This window comes from Lepus europaeus, chromosome 12 (assembly GCF_033115175.1).
Source record: "Lepus europaeus isolate LE1 chromosome 12, mLepTim1.pri, whole genome shotgun sequence".
Lineage (NCBI taxonomy): Eukaryota > Metazoa > Chordata > Mammalia > Lagomorpha > Leporidae > Lepus > Lepus europaeus.
The window spans coordinates 12,277,896-12,292,394 of NC_084838.1; the positions used below are offsets into that span (position 1 = coordinate 12,277,896).

The window sequence follows — 14,499 nt, forward strand, 5'->3', positions numbered from 1 at the left end:
TTTACCTTCACAAACTGGTGTTTGTTCGTTTACCTTCACCAAACGGCTGTTGAGTGCCAGGGAGCGGAGGGTGCAAGAGCGAACAACAGGAAGTCCCTCCACCCTGGGGGAGCCGGAGAAGTGACAATAAATCTAGGACAGGATGTTGGTGACCCTAAGTGTGGAGGGGAGAGAATGCAGCAGGGCGGTAAGGGACAAGGGGGGTGGGGGTGGGGGGTGGGGCGGCAGTGCTCCAAGGTGATCTTCGCACAAGCACCTGGATGAGGGAAGAGGACTGTGGCCCCCAGGCAGAGGAACAACAAGTGTGAATGCAAAGACCCCCGGGGCTGGGCTGGGCTGGGCTAGCCTGGGCTTAGCCTGTTAGAGGGAGAATGGTGAGAGTCCGGGAGACAGGGGCCAGAAAACCCTGGTGTGTTTGAGCTGAGATCTGCAGGAGGGGTTAAGTAGGTAAAGAGGGAAGAGTGTGATGATGGGTGGGAACCCCATTCTTGCAGGGTTTTATGCCTGGAGAATTCAAAGATCTTTAGAATTCCTTGGGAAGTATAGATAATGACTCCCATTTTACAGATAAGATAAATGAGGTCAATTTTTTTTTATTAAAGATTTATTTATTTATTTGAAAGAGAGATGGGGAGAGAGAGAGGAGAGAGAGAGTTTCCATCCTCTGCTTCACTTCCCAAGTGGTCACAACAGTAAGGGCTGGGCCAGACCGAAGCCAGGAGCTTGGAATTCCATCTGGGTCTCCCACGTGGATGCAGGGGCCCAGGTACTTGGGCCATCATCTGCTGCTTTCTCAGGTGCATTAGCAGGGAGCTGGATCAGAAGTGGAGCAACCGGCATTCGAACTGGTGCCCGTATCGCATGCTGGCATCATAGACAGCACCATGATGCTACCCTTGGGTGATTTTTGTTTATTCCTCCTAAGATCACACAACTTTTGAAATTCGCAGGATAGAACTTGAATTCAAGTTGTCCCAGCCTTGCTCTACTAGATACAAATTTTATTTTTTATTTCTAGTTTTATTTGTAATGTCTGGAAGATAACATTCAAACTGTTTAGAAGACCTGGGCTCATAAGCTTTTTTTTTTTTTTTTAACTTGTGTCTTAGAATTTTACTTATGTACTGAATTTTTTGAAGATCAGATAAGATATTCTCCCAGAACAATGATCCAAAAATCTAACAGGATTCACAGTGAAAACTTCCTCCACTCCAGAGAATCGCTTCTGTGACCTTTTTTTTTTTTTTAAAGTTGGGAGGAATCCACTTTTAAAACTGATGGAATATAACTTTATGAATTTCGGTTGCGTAGGTAAAATTTTTATTTCAAGTGGTAGAATTCTTTGGCCCTGGAAGAACTGACAGTTTTTGAAAAATGAGCCCAAGAGCATAAAAATCCTTGGCTGTCTCCCTGTTTCTGTCTTTTGAAATGAGATATATGCAAATGCCAGAGGTGGAATTTAATATCATTAGAAAACAAAGGACGTCCAAGTTCATAACTGAGCGAGAAGATAGGCTAGCCCCTCCCCTGGAAAGAATGATCCGGGCAGTGTTTGCAGTAAAGACAGCTGACCAGCTGGTCGGTTCTTCCCCTCTTGTTACCACCACGCCTGCAGGATGCCAGTCCCAGGCCAGAGAGCCTGCTGCTCCCTGCTCCTTCCCTCCTTTCTCTCTTTGCCTCTCTCTCTCCTCCCTCCCTCCCTCCCTATTTCCTTCCTTTCTTCTTCCTCCTCCTCCTCCACCGTCTTCTCTCTCTGCTCTCACTCCTCTCTCTTTTATTCCTCCCCTGGTGATTTCATTTTCCACTGACCACTGTGCTGTCAGGCGTGGGAGAAGCCCCTCCACACGCAGACCCCATCACGTCACCCTCCCTTCCCAGAAGGCTCTGTCCTAAGGGTAAAAGGTTACAGCCTCTCTGCCATCCGCCCTCATCTTGCCTCCTCTGGTCCTGGGCCCCGCTGCTCACCCAGTGCCTCCTGCAGGGACCTTCCTGCTCTTATCTGAGCCAGGGCACGTGGAGTCCTCCCTCCCTGGTACCCTCCCAAGTGCTCGCTGCTCCCCCAAGGCTCTCTCATTCACCTTCTGCTTTTCCCCGGCCCCCCCCCCCCCGGGGAGTTTCCCCCACCTGTCAGGGGCTGAGGAGCCAGCGAGGCTGTGCAGAATGGATCCCAGCTCTGAGAATTCCAGGTCCGGCACCTGGAGCATCTTACTCCCATCTGGATCTCATTTCCTCCTCCGTAAATTCAGGGCTGGGACTGGCCGTCTCCGGAGCTCCAGGGCTGGTGTTTTTCCTGGTTCAGTTAGAGTTTGGCTGTCTCTTCCTCTGACATTTCTATGAGAAGGGTTCATCACACTTGGGGGGCATGGACTCCCTCCCCCCCCCCCCCCCGCCCTGACTATGGATTTATTTCCCCACCAAGGTTGCAAGGAGGCAATTTTCCCTGCCAAGAAGCTTCTGGATGTGTGCCTGCCAAGCCGTGCCTGGCAGTGGCACCTCACCTCAGTGTTGGTGGCATGGAGCAGAGAGGGGAGGACTGGATGCGAGAGGGTGAGGACGGCCTGCAAGGTGTCCCTGGGACATGGAAATGCAAGACAGAGAAAAGCGCTGGCCGTCCAATCCGGACACGACTCTGCCCGCGAGCAGCTGGCTGTCCACGTGAGGCAGGCACATCCAGGGACTTCCAACAGAATCCGAAGGCAGAACCCTTTGCAGCCCCCTCACACGCTCCCCATTCCTCCGCAAGCCCCATCCATCATCCATCGGCTGCCTTGTTTGTTTTGTTCCTCGCACGACGTGCAGGGCACACACTGGGTCCTGGTGGCCGGTGCAGGGCAGCAGGGCAGACGCTGCTATGGCCTGGCAGGATGTGTTGCTGTACACCAAAGCGTGTCCGCCTGGAGGCGGGGACCCTGACCTGGTGGCAGTTTATCCAGGACTACAGGCAGGTGTGGCAGTGCAGGGAGAACACGTTTCTTTCCTTTCTTATTTGCAGGGATCCCGTGTATGGTCTGGAGAGCAACCCTTTCCTTGTTACCTAACATAGTTCGCAAATATTTTCTCTCGCTGTCTGTGGTTGTGTATTAATTTTTGGAGATGTCTTTTAATGTTAATGTCTTTTAATGTTAATACAGTGTTAGTGGATCTATTCTCATTTTATTCTATTGTTTGTATGGATAGCCAACTGTCCAAAAAATGCTTTTTAAAACTGGTGAAATTAATATAACAAAATGCATATTTACAAGATTGAGGTTTTTTTTTTTTAAAAAAGATTTATTTATTTATTTTGAAAGTCAGAGTTACAGAGAGAGAGAGAGAAACAGAGAGATCTTCCATCCACTGGTTCACTCCCCAGATGGCCGCAATGGCTGGAGCTGAGCTGATCCGAAGCCAGGAGCCAGGAGCTTCATCCTTGGCCATTGTCCACTGATTTTCCCAGGCCATTAGCAGGGAGCTGAATTGAAAGTGGAGCAACTGGGACAAGAATGGGCGCCTGTACAGGATGCCTGCATCGGCACTGCAGGAGGCGGCTTTACCCACCATGCCACAGCGCCGGCCCCTGGATTGAGCCTTTTTTAAGGGGCACGATCCAGTGGCATTTAGAACACTCACGATATTGTGTAACCAACACCACTATCTATCCACCCCTCAAAAGTAAGCCTTGTACCCATTGAGGGCAATCCCTCCCTACTCTTCTCTGCCTCCCCCCGGCCCCGCCAAGTCCCTGGCAACCACTTCTCTGCTTTTGGTCTCCATGAATTTGCCTATTTGGGATGTTTTGTAAAAATGGAATAAAGGAAGCTTTTGTGTCTGGCTTCTCTTGTTTAGCACGGTTTCAAGTTTCACCTATGCTGCAGTATGAACTAGTATTTCTTTCCTTTTTTTAAAAAAAGATTCATTTAATTTATTTGAAAGGCAGAGTTAGAGAGGCAGAGGCAGACACACACACACACACACATACACAGAGTCTTCCAATTGCTGGTTCACTCCCCCTGATGGCTGCAATGGCTGGAGCTGGGCCAGGCTGAAGCCAAGAGTGAGGAGCCGGGAGCCAGGAGCTTCTTTCGGGTCTCTCACGTGGGTGCAGGGACCCAAGCACTTGGGCCACTGTTTTCTCAGGCACACTAGCAGGGTGGGAGCTAGATAGGAAGTGGAGCAGCTGGAGCTAGAACCAGCACCCATATGGATGCCGCTATGCCACAGCACCGGCCCGTTTCTTTCCTTTTGATGCTGAGTAAAACTCCGCTGGGCGGACTGAGCGGTCTCAGCTGGCAAACACTTGGGTGGTTTCCATCGTGTGGCTGTCGTGCGCAGTGACACCAGGAACATTCCTGCACAGGTTCCATTGGCACACCTGTTGACATTTCTTCCAGGTCCAGCATGCTTGTTGCGCAGTCCGTTCTTTCCCACGCCGACCTGTGGCCACACCTCTGGCACACAGTGTGCCTGTCTTTCTAGGTTCCCTACTCCGAGCCACTGCTCTAGCGATCCATCGTGGCATCGACACCATACTGTAGCCTCCCCTCACCGGTGGTTTCACTTCCCCAGGTTTCAGTCACCTACGTCAGCCTTAGTCTGAAAACGTTAAAAAGAAAGTTCCAGAATTAAATGGCGTTAAATTTTAGGTAATTTTTCTTCTAACATTGCCATCATGATTCTGTTTAATATTAGTTACTGTTAATCTCTTACTGTGCCTAACTTACTCACTAACCTTTATCATAGGAGAAGCCGTAGTACTATAAACACGCTCCTTGTCTTATGAAGAGAGCGAGTCTCAGTAAACCCATCAGAAGCTGAAAATATTGTAAGTCAAAAATGTGTTTAGTACACCTGTCCTACCACACGCTATAGGTTAGCTTAGTTTACCTTAATTATGCTCAGAACACTTCCATTAGCCAAGGGTTGGGCGGGATCATCAAACACGAAGCTTACTTTATAACAAAGTGCTGACCACCTCGTGCCACAGATGGAATATTCCACTGAGAGCGAAAAGCAGAATGTTTCTCTGGACTTGTCTGTGTCCCACCGTGGCGCTGAAACATCAGGTTTTGAACCATCGTAAGCCAGGGGCCAGCTACGGAGGGTCAGGTGCCTTCCTTGGTGGCCGGCACCTGCTGGGGGTCTGGGTGCATACAAGGAGGGGCTACAGCACTGTTTTCATGTTGCCCCCTCATGGTGGCCTCTCACCCTCTGGCTGAGCCAGTGCCTAACCCTGCCTTCCTCCCTTGTCCAAACTGTTTTGGTTACATTTGGCTCTTTGCTCTTCCAAATATTCATATGGAAGAACTTAGGGGCAGCTCATCAAGTGCCACAAAAACTCCGCGGGGATTTATTTTGGATTTTTAGTCGTTGCCCGGAGGAGAGCTGCCATCTTGGTCGTGTTGCACTTGCCAAGACACTCAAGTCTTTCTCCTCCCACCTCAAGACTTCTGTACGCGGCTCTGCTTGGACCATTCCCCCAGCTCTTCACTTGCTCAGGTGTCACCGCACGCCCTGTGCCCGGGACTTCCCCGAGTGCCCTGGAACAGTGAATCGGGTGGTCCTCGGTGGTCCTTGGTGGTCCCCGGTTTGCCGTCCGTCCGCCTCCCGCCAAGCTGCAAGCTCCTCGCGGACGGTGCCATTGGCTTGTTTGCCTTGGTGTCCTCAGAGGCGGCAGATGCAGGGGCTCAGTGAAAGGTTGAAGAATGCAGGAAGTAGAGAGGCTCTTCTGGCCCCAGGGCACTTGGCCACTCCTAGGGAGTGTGTGCCTGGACTTCCCAGGTGCACGCGGCCATGTTAGCTCCACTCCGCAGGGTGAGCTGAGGGTTGGCCAGTTCAGTCCGTAGGCCCTGTCTGCACGGTGCTGAGCTACCATGGAAGCCTGTCCCTGACTCACCTGCCTCCGAGAGCCTCTCACCTCTGCATCTCTGAGACTCCCAAGGCTTTCCCACCCTTCCCCCACCCTCTTGATTTCACCTTTCCCGTGAACTAGACATCTTCCACACACTTTGCATGTGAGGGAACCAAGGCTCACGGGGGAAGAATGACTCATCTAAGGCCGACTGACCCCGAAACCAAGGTGCAAAATCGTCAAGGTGTTTTCCAGCTCATCTAGCCAGTAAAATTGCAAGTTCCACTTTAAGAACCATATGGCAGGGTCAGCGCTGTGGTGCAATGGGTAAAGCCGGTGCCTGCAGTGCCGGCATCCCATAGGAGCGCTGGCTCCAGTCCCGGCTGCTCCACTTCCGATCCGGCTCTCTGCTATGGCCTGGGAAAGCAGTATAAGATGGCCCAAGTCCTTGAGCCCCTGTACCCGCGTGGGAGACCCAGAAGAAGCTCCTGGCTCCTGGCTTCGGATCAGCATAGTTCCAGCCATTGTAGCCATTTGGGGAGTGAACCGGCAGATGGAAGATATTCTCTCTCTGCTGCCTCTGCATCTCTGTAACTCTGGCTTTCAAATAAATAAATAAATCTTTTTTTTTTTTTTTAATTTTATTTTTTTTTTTTTTTAATTTTATTTTTTTTTTTTTATTTTTTTTTTTTATTTTTTTTTTTTTTTTATTTTTTTTTTTTATTTTTGACAGGCAGAGTGGACAGTGAGAGAGAGACAGAGAGAAAGGTCTTCCTTTTGCCGTTGGTTCACCCTCCAATGGCCGCCGCGGTAGTGCGCTGCGGCCGGCGCACCGCGCTGTTCCGATGGCAGGAGCCAGGTGCTTCTCCTGGTCTCCCATGGGGTGCAGAGCCCAAACACTTGGGCCATCCTCCACTGCACTCCCTGGCCACAGCAGAGAGCTGGCCTGGAAGAGGGGCAACCGGGACAGGATCGGTGCCCCGACCGGGACTAGAACCCGGTGTGCCGGCGCCGCAAGGCGGAGGATTAGCCTGTTGAGCCACGGCGCCGGCCATCAAATAAATAAATAAATCTTAAAAAGAAAAAAAAAAAAAAAAAAGAGAACAATATGGCTCCTTTTACAAAAGTAAAAAAAAAGGCAAAAACAAAAACCCTGAGAGCCACAAGCGGCAACTTAAGTGATTTTTTTAATCTTATTATTAGTTTTTAATTTGGTAGATATTCAGTAGAGGCATCCTTTATGCAATGATCAAGGAAAGGTAACACATCCATCAAACATTATCTCTTTGGGATCAGAACATGGAAAATCTTTTAGTCGTTCTGACAGTCACAGAATGGGGCCGAACCCCTCCTTCTTAATTGTGGCTTTACAAGTCACTAGGCAACATCTCCCCTCCCCAGTCCCACCCCTTCCCACCTCTGGGAATCACCGTTCTACCCTCCGCTTCTGTGAGTTCAACATTCTTAGATTCTACCTAAGTAGCGTCAGGTGGTATTTGTTTCTCTGTGTCCAACTCATCTCACTTAACATAAACGTCTTCTAGCTTCATCCATCCATTTTGCTGCGAGTGACAAAATTTCCTGCTGTTGTTTTGTTGTCCATTAAAGCTGAACAGTATTTGAACAGGTAGCTATCCACTATGGACAATCCGTCTATCCATCTACCTACCTATCTACCGTGTAGATACAGATGTGTGTGTGACTCACACTTAAAATCCATTCACCTGTTGAACGCTTAGGTTGTTTTAACATCTTGGCTCTTACGAGCAATGCTGCAATGAACATGGGACTGTGTACATCACTGATGCGCCCTGATTTCAATTCCTTTGGATATAAACCCAGGAGTGCGATTGGAATGTTGGGTCAGATGGTTAATTCTATCTTAGTTTTTTGAAGAACCTCCATACTGTTTTCTTTTCTTTTCTTTTCTTTTTTGACAGGCAGAGTTAGACAATGAGAGAGACAAAGAGAAAGGTCTTCCTTTTCCATTGGTTCACCCCCCAAATGGCCGCTGCGGCCCGCGCACCACGCTGATCCGAAGGCAGGAGCCAGGTGCTTCTCCTGGTCTCCCATGGGGTGCAGGGCCCAAGAACTTGGGCCATCCTCCATTGCACTCCCGGGCCACAGCAGAGAGCTGGCCTGGAAGAGGGACAACTGGGACAGAATCCGGCGCCCCGACCGGACTAGAATCCGGGGTGCAGGCGTCGCAGGCGGAGGATTAGCCTAGTGAGTCGTGGTGCCGGCCCTCCATACTGTTTTCCAAATTGATTGTGCTAATTTACATTCCCACCAACAGTATGAAGGGTTTTCTTTTCTCCACATCCTCATCAACACTTATCATCATGATCTTCTACACAGGAATCCTAAAGACTCCATGAAAAACCCGTTAGAACTAAGAAACAAATCCACAGTGAAGTTCCAGGTTACAAAATCAGTAGCATTTTTTCCCCATTATTGCTTAGTGGCATTTCTATCTGGCATCCTACACTAACATCAAGCAGTCTGAAAAAGAAACCAAGAAAATAATTCCATTTATAGTAACATCGAAAACAAAATAATTCTGAGCAGTAAATTTAATCAAGGAAGTGAAAAACCTATATACTGAAAGCAATAAAACATTGATGAAGGAAATTGAAGCTGATACAAACACATGGAAAGATAGCCCAATCCCGTGTTTGTAGGTTAGAAGAATTAATATTTTTTTTATTTACTTGAGAGGCATAGTTACAGAGAGAGAGAGAGAGAGAGAGAGGAAGAGAGAGAGAGAGAGAGAGAGAATTCTTCAGTTTGGTGATTTGCTCGCCAAATGCCAGCAATGACAAGGGTTGAACCAAACCTGAAGCTAGGAATCAGAGAGCTGGATCAGAAGTGGAGCAGCTGGGACTTGAACCGGTGTCCATATGGGATGCCAGCACCATAGGTGGATGCTTAACCTACTACACCACAGCACTGGCTCTAATTAATATTTTTAAAATGTCCATACTTCCCCAAGCAATCTACAAACTCATTGCTATCTCCATCAAAATCCATGTCACTCTTCACAGATATAGAAAAAACTCTAAAATTCATTTGGAAGCACAAAAGACCCCCAATAGACAAAGCAATCTTCTTCCAAAAGATCAAAGTTGTAGATATCACATACTGTATCTCAAAATATGTTACAAAGATATAGTAATCAAAACAGCATGGAAGGGGTCCCCATCCAGGCCTAACAGGTTAAGCTCTGCCTGCAATGCCGGCAGGTTTTCTTTTTCTTTTCTTTCTTTCTTTCTTTTTTTTTTAATCTTATTTTGACTGAAACAGATATAAACCTAAAAGTAAGGATGAATTTCTTATGCTCATGGCTCTTCCAACCAACCACAAAACCAAATTAAATCTTTAAGGTAAATTCTAGTACAACAGAAGCAATTAAAAAAAATCTTCGACTTAGCAACATTAAACTTGCTGATTAAACCTGGCATTGTGTTTATGGGAGGTAGAGTGGCGCTTCTGTGTGTTTTATGTTTCCTATGTCACCACCTTTTGGTTTTGACCACGACTGGCCATCAGCTGAGCCACCACCATCTGCACGATCACTATTGTTTTAAAGATTTATGTATTGATTTGGAAGGCAGCACAACAGAGAACGAGAGAGAAGGATGATGAGATCTTCCATCCATCCACCGATTCAGTCTCAAATGACGGCAACAGCCAGAGCGGGGCCAGGCTGAAGCCAGGAGCCAGGAGCTCCATCCAGGTCTCTCGCATGAGTGGCAGGGGCCCAAGCACCTGGGCCATCCTCTGCTGCTTCCCCAGGCGCAGCAGCAGGGAGCTGCATGAGAAGTGGGCACTGTGATATGGGATGCTGGAGAGGCAAGTGGCGGCGTACCTGGCTGGGCCACAATGCCAGCCCCACCAGTCTCTTCTCAAAGCACAGAACACAGAGCTTGATGGGCCGCGCGATTTAAACAATGCCTTCCCCAGTGCAATGACGGAAGTGGGAAATAATGCACTATCACTGCACTCCTTGCCTATTGACTGTGGGGCTCACTGCAAATGACCTATTGCAAGCGTGCTCCCGAAAGGCGATAATGGCACGGTTTATCCTCCAGCAAAGAGCCCATTGTGCTGGCTGCTGTGAGCCCCGCATTCAGAGCTGCTGCGTGGGAGGCTGATTCGGTTCTCCCACCATTTACTCCCAGGGATCCAGTGGGAAATTCCACTCTCCCGGGGGCCCCCATGTCACCTGCCCTGTGTGTAGGCTCTGTGCTTGCTTCAGGTATGAAGTCAGGCCTCGGGGCCCCTCCCGTTAGAGCGACAGTCACAGTGACACGCCATGCCCCGGCTCTGGGACAGCCTCACCATGTCCTTACCCTTCCAGTGTATTCCATTAGTTTATGGAGCTAACGTCTTGCTCTCTGAAAAGGACAGTCAACGGGAAGTATCCTGGCAAGAGCAAGTTTTGAGATTTTTCCTCCCCCGAGTGCGAAGGCTAAAACCATGACCCACCAGCTTGGGACATACTGACCAGGGCAGGCGAGTGCCCACCTGAGCTCCGCGGAAGCGCATCACCGCCGCACGGGGCCCAGAGGCGCCAACTCTGAAATAGAGCGTTGTTTATTTGTTTTTCGTTGTTTCCTTCCAAACAGTTCCAGTAAAGGGCCCGCGGGGGCGTGCGGATTCCGGCTTGAGAAAATTCGGGACTCAGAGCTCAGCGAGTCTCGGAACCCGCCAGGGCGCCAGGGGTCCGAGGACGCCGGCCCCTCACTTCCGGAACTCAGGGCTGGCTGGGCTGAGGCTGCCTCGTGGGGCCCGCCGGCCAGCCGCGGACTTTATCAGCCTTCTTCCTCGTCTGGGAAACAAATGGTAGACCAGCCCTCCCCCAGGCTGCCGCTTCCCCAGGATCTGGCTGCGCGCCAGGGCGCTGGGACCCTCCCTGCAGGAGAGGGAGGCAGACCCCACCCCGCCCTCCGGTGCCCGCAGCACCACCATCGCCACCACGTGCAGGCCCTAGGAGGCAGGGGCCCAGCGATCCTCACCGGGGACTTTTTCTTTTTTTTTGCTGGTTTCAGGCTTTTTTCTGCTTGAGTGAAAATGAAAAAAAACACCCCCCTCCCCACCAGCCAGACACACACAGGCGCTCGCACTCACGCACCCGCGCGCCCGGCCTCCCAGCTGTCCGTGTCCGGGGCGGGGACCGGCTCGCCACCAACAGCCGCGGGCTGGGCAGAGCGGGGAGCGCGCCGCCCGCTGCCCAGTGCTCGCCGGCTCCCTCGCGTCCCTGCCCGCTGCGCGCTGCCGGCGACCCGGGAGGAGACGCCCAGGAGGGAGCGCGGGCGGGCACACCCCGCCCCGGCACGCCCGGCCGGGGCTCGGGAGGAGGCAGCCAGGCGACCGTTCAGGCACCGGAGGGCGCCGCCGGGGCCGGAGCCGAGGCGCGGTCCAGCCCTGAGCGCAGCGCGCCCCGCGCCGGCCCTGGCGCCTGGGTTCTGCGGATCAGGTGGGTCCCGCGGGGCGCCGCCCGAGCCCCTCGAAGCCGCGAGCGGGGCGTGGGCAGGCGGGCCCTTGGGCGGCCGGGCTGGGCGCGTGGGTCAGGGGTGAAGGGGGGAGTGGGGCGAGCCCCACTGCCTGTGGCTCCGGCCCTGCCCTGGCTCTCCGCTCCTCCTGTGCCTGCTTTTGTTCTGGTCGCTTCCCCTGTGTGCAGACCTGACCTGCTCTCTCGGCCCCCAGCCGGTGCCCTTAGCTGCCTCCTGCCCGGGTTTCCAGACTGGGGCGCGCGGGGCCACGGGCCCAGGTCCCCCACGGAGTCCGGGCGGGGAGGAGGGAGTCTCTCCTTGGCTGCGGGGCAGGACAGACGAATGGCTGTTGCCGGGACAAGATAGGATGGGGCTTCCTCCGGGACGAGGGAGCTGGGGGTAGGGGAAGGTGCGGGGCGCGTGAACCAGAGGCGCCCCAGTCGCTCGGGGAGCCGGGAACTGAGCTTCCAGCCGAGCCTGGGGAAAGTTGCAGAGCCGGCGACGGCGACGCCAAGTGTCTCCTGCACTCGCTCGCGCTCTCCAGGCGCTGGCGCCCGCTCCAAAGGGACGCCGCGCGCGCGTTTGAAAATGGCAGGGAAAGAGCAGGATTGCACAGGCGCTGGAAGCGCGTCCGAGGGACGGTGAAGCGGGAGCCGGGTCCCCAACCTTCCCGCTGCGGGAGGAGGGAGGCGCGGAGGGTGGCAGGAATGGGCGACCGCGGCGGCGGCGGCTGTGGTGCCGCCTCCTGGCCCCGGAGCAGGCCGCGCCGCCCCCTTCGTCTACCTGGAATCTCGGGAGGCAGGAGGTGCGGGTGGAGCCCTGGCCTTGCCTCTCTGTGGCTGGGGGAGACGCTCTCCCAGGAGAACCTCTGGTTTCCCGGGAAATGAGCATCCTGCTGGAGACCTCCCTCCCAGGCTCTTAAGGAAAAGCAAGGTGCTTTGGGGTTGGTGAGGGGCCCCCCGGGGGGGGCGAGGAGGCACAGGATGTGGTTATTCTGCTTGGTGCGCCTCTTTGGCTACACACTGAGCATGCGCCACCTCGTTCCGAGTTATTCCTGGGTGTACCTTGCGTCTCCTACCAGATGGGGAGGCAGGATGCGGCTCCAAGTCATCTCTGGTACAAGGAACAGGTGCTCAGTGACTGAATGAGTCAGGCTCAGAGAGTCCCTGGGGGATGATCTGGTCCGGACTGCGGCCTGGGAGCCAGAGGGGGAGGGGAGCCTGGAGGGCCGGTTGCGGCCCCTCCCTCCCGTATTTCCCCCAGAAGCTGTTCAGTTCTGTTTTTATCCCTTAAGAGTACTGGGAGAGCCCAGAGGACGTCTTAGTTATCCCTCTGAGCCGGTCCGATCTGGTCCCTTTCCGTGGAGGAGCTGAGGCCAAGAGGTATGAAAGCGAGTTTGGACAAGGTCCTTCCACTACAGATCACCTGCCCCTCGAACTCCAGGGTCCGGGGGGTGGGGGGAGAGTGGGCGTGGGGAGCCGCCGCGCCTTCTTGCCCTTCTGGGAGAAGCCCATGAGCCTCGTCCTCCGGCGCTTCCAGGCCTCCACACGAGTTAGTTTTGCAGGTTCTCCAGCCCAGCAGAGTGGGCAGGAGTATGGACCCATTTTACAGTTGAGGAAATGAAGGTTCCGAGAAGCGCGGTAACTCGCTCATGGGCCTTAGTAGCACTCAGCTGTTAGCGCAGCTGGGATTTGAATGCAGTTCTGTCTGGCGCTAAGCCCGGTGTTCTTTCCAGGCCTGGCTAGAAAGTGGCTAACGGCAGATGGCATTGAGATGGGGGTAAGGGGAGGGGGGCGGCTGAACAGGAAGAGAGCCGGCATTAGCCCGGTGGCTGAGCCTCCCGACAGTGCGTTCATAGTGCAGTCTTGTGCTTGAAATGAATGTTTTCTGACCCCTGCTTTGAACCGCCCTAGGAGGTTCCCAGTCACCTTTTAGCCAATGGTGGTTTTTATCTCCATTGATTAATTTTGTCTGTTCTTAGACTTCAAATGTGAGCTCTTTCATATTTAGGTTAATTCACTCGCATAATACCTTTGAGAGTGGTTTTCTTGCACGTAGGAGTGATTTGTTATTGCTGAGTTGTATTCCACTGAATGGATATACCACAGTCTGTTTATCTCGTCTCTTGTTGATGAACTTTTGGATTATTTCCGCTTTGGGACTGTTCTGTGAACATTCTTGTCCAAGTCTTTTGTGAACGTTGGCTTTCACCTAGGAGTGAAGTCCTGGGTCATAGAGTGGACCACTGAACCCTCCCACACAATGCATGGGGTTACTACATATCTTTGATGATATTTGGTGTTAGCCATTTTAGTGACTGAGTGGTGATATCTTATTGTGATTTTTGCCTTCTATTTTTTATGATTGAATTTTGGGGCAGACAACATGAATGGGGGGGGGGAGGGAGGAGTGCAGAATATGATTTAAATTGGTGGTATGGGCCATGACTTGGGAAGGAAGGACCTAAATAAATAGTGACTGCAATAGTGACCTGAGGGGTCTCTGGACTCGAGGGTTCCCAGTGTATCACCTGTGATTTAAAGACCTGTTAGTTGGAGTCTCTAAGCTGGGCAAGTTCATGCATGCGCACAGCTTTCAACACTACTAGGAATCACTTCGTCACAGATGTTGGGCTCTCAATCCACCCCTAGGGCATTTTGTCTTGAATGTCGCAAAGGCAGTGCAAACTCAACCAGTCCAAAATTGTCTTGTGATGGCTTTCTGTCGTGCATCGTTGGATGAATGATGGTGCCAGTAGCTGTGGAGATGTGGAAGCGGGAGTGTTTGGGGTGGGGAGAGATGAGGAATTTAGGTCTATGCTGTGGAGGTGGCCCTGGACAATTGGGAGGTAACCGCAATGTACTGAGAGCAGTTTTGGTGGAGTGCAGGACCAGCAAGCAAGATTGCTGATAGGCGAGATGGGAAGACACGTCAACTCGCTAAGAAGTTTACTTGAGGTGGGGAGGGAGACTGAGTATAGTGAGATACAGGGAGACAGGTGAAGGGAGGGGCTTTAGGATGAAAAGCTTAGTGAGGTGTAGGTTCTGGGGGGGGGGGAGGATTCAGTTCAGGAGAGGAAAGCGGTGGTGGGGTGGGACAAGTGGCGAGGAGGAGCGGATGACTGAGAGAGGGTGGGAGCCTCCACCTCGGAGACTGAATGGCAGCATTCTCTTGATC

At 52.3% G+C, this 14,499-nt stretch overlaps 1 protein-coding gene and 1 long non-coding RNA gene across 4 annotated transcripts in view; one reads left to right on the plus strand and one right to left on the minus strand.

Moving 5' to 3' along the window:
• Positions 1-3,295: 3,295 nt before the first annotated feature.
• Positions 3,296-10,932, minus strand: LOC133771167 (uncharacterized). Its single transcript, XR_009867546.1, has 3 exons — positions 10,846-10,932; positions 10,355-10,406; positions 3,296-4,572 (listed from the first exon to the last, which is right to left on the minus strand). It is a non-coding gene; the product is annotated as an uncharacterized LOC133771167 (long non-coding RNA).
• A 288-nt stretch (positions 10,933-11,220) lies between these two features.
• Positions 11,221-14,499, plus strand: part of GGTA1 (glycoprotein alpha-galactosyltransferase 1 (inactive)) — a 66,253-nt gene continuing 62,974 nt past the window's right edge. For all 3 annotated transcript variants that reach the window (XM_062207633.1, XM_062207634.1, XM_062207635.1), the window contains exon 1: positions 11,221-11,306. The gene's annotated coding sequence lies outside the window, so the exon portion shown is untranslated. The remainder of the gene's footprint in view (positions 11,307-14,499) is intronic.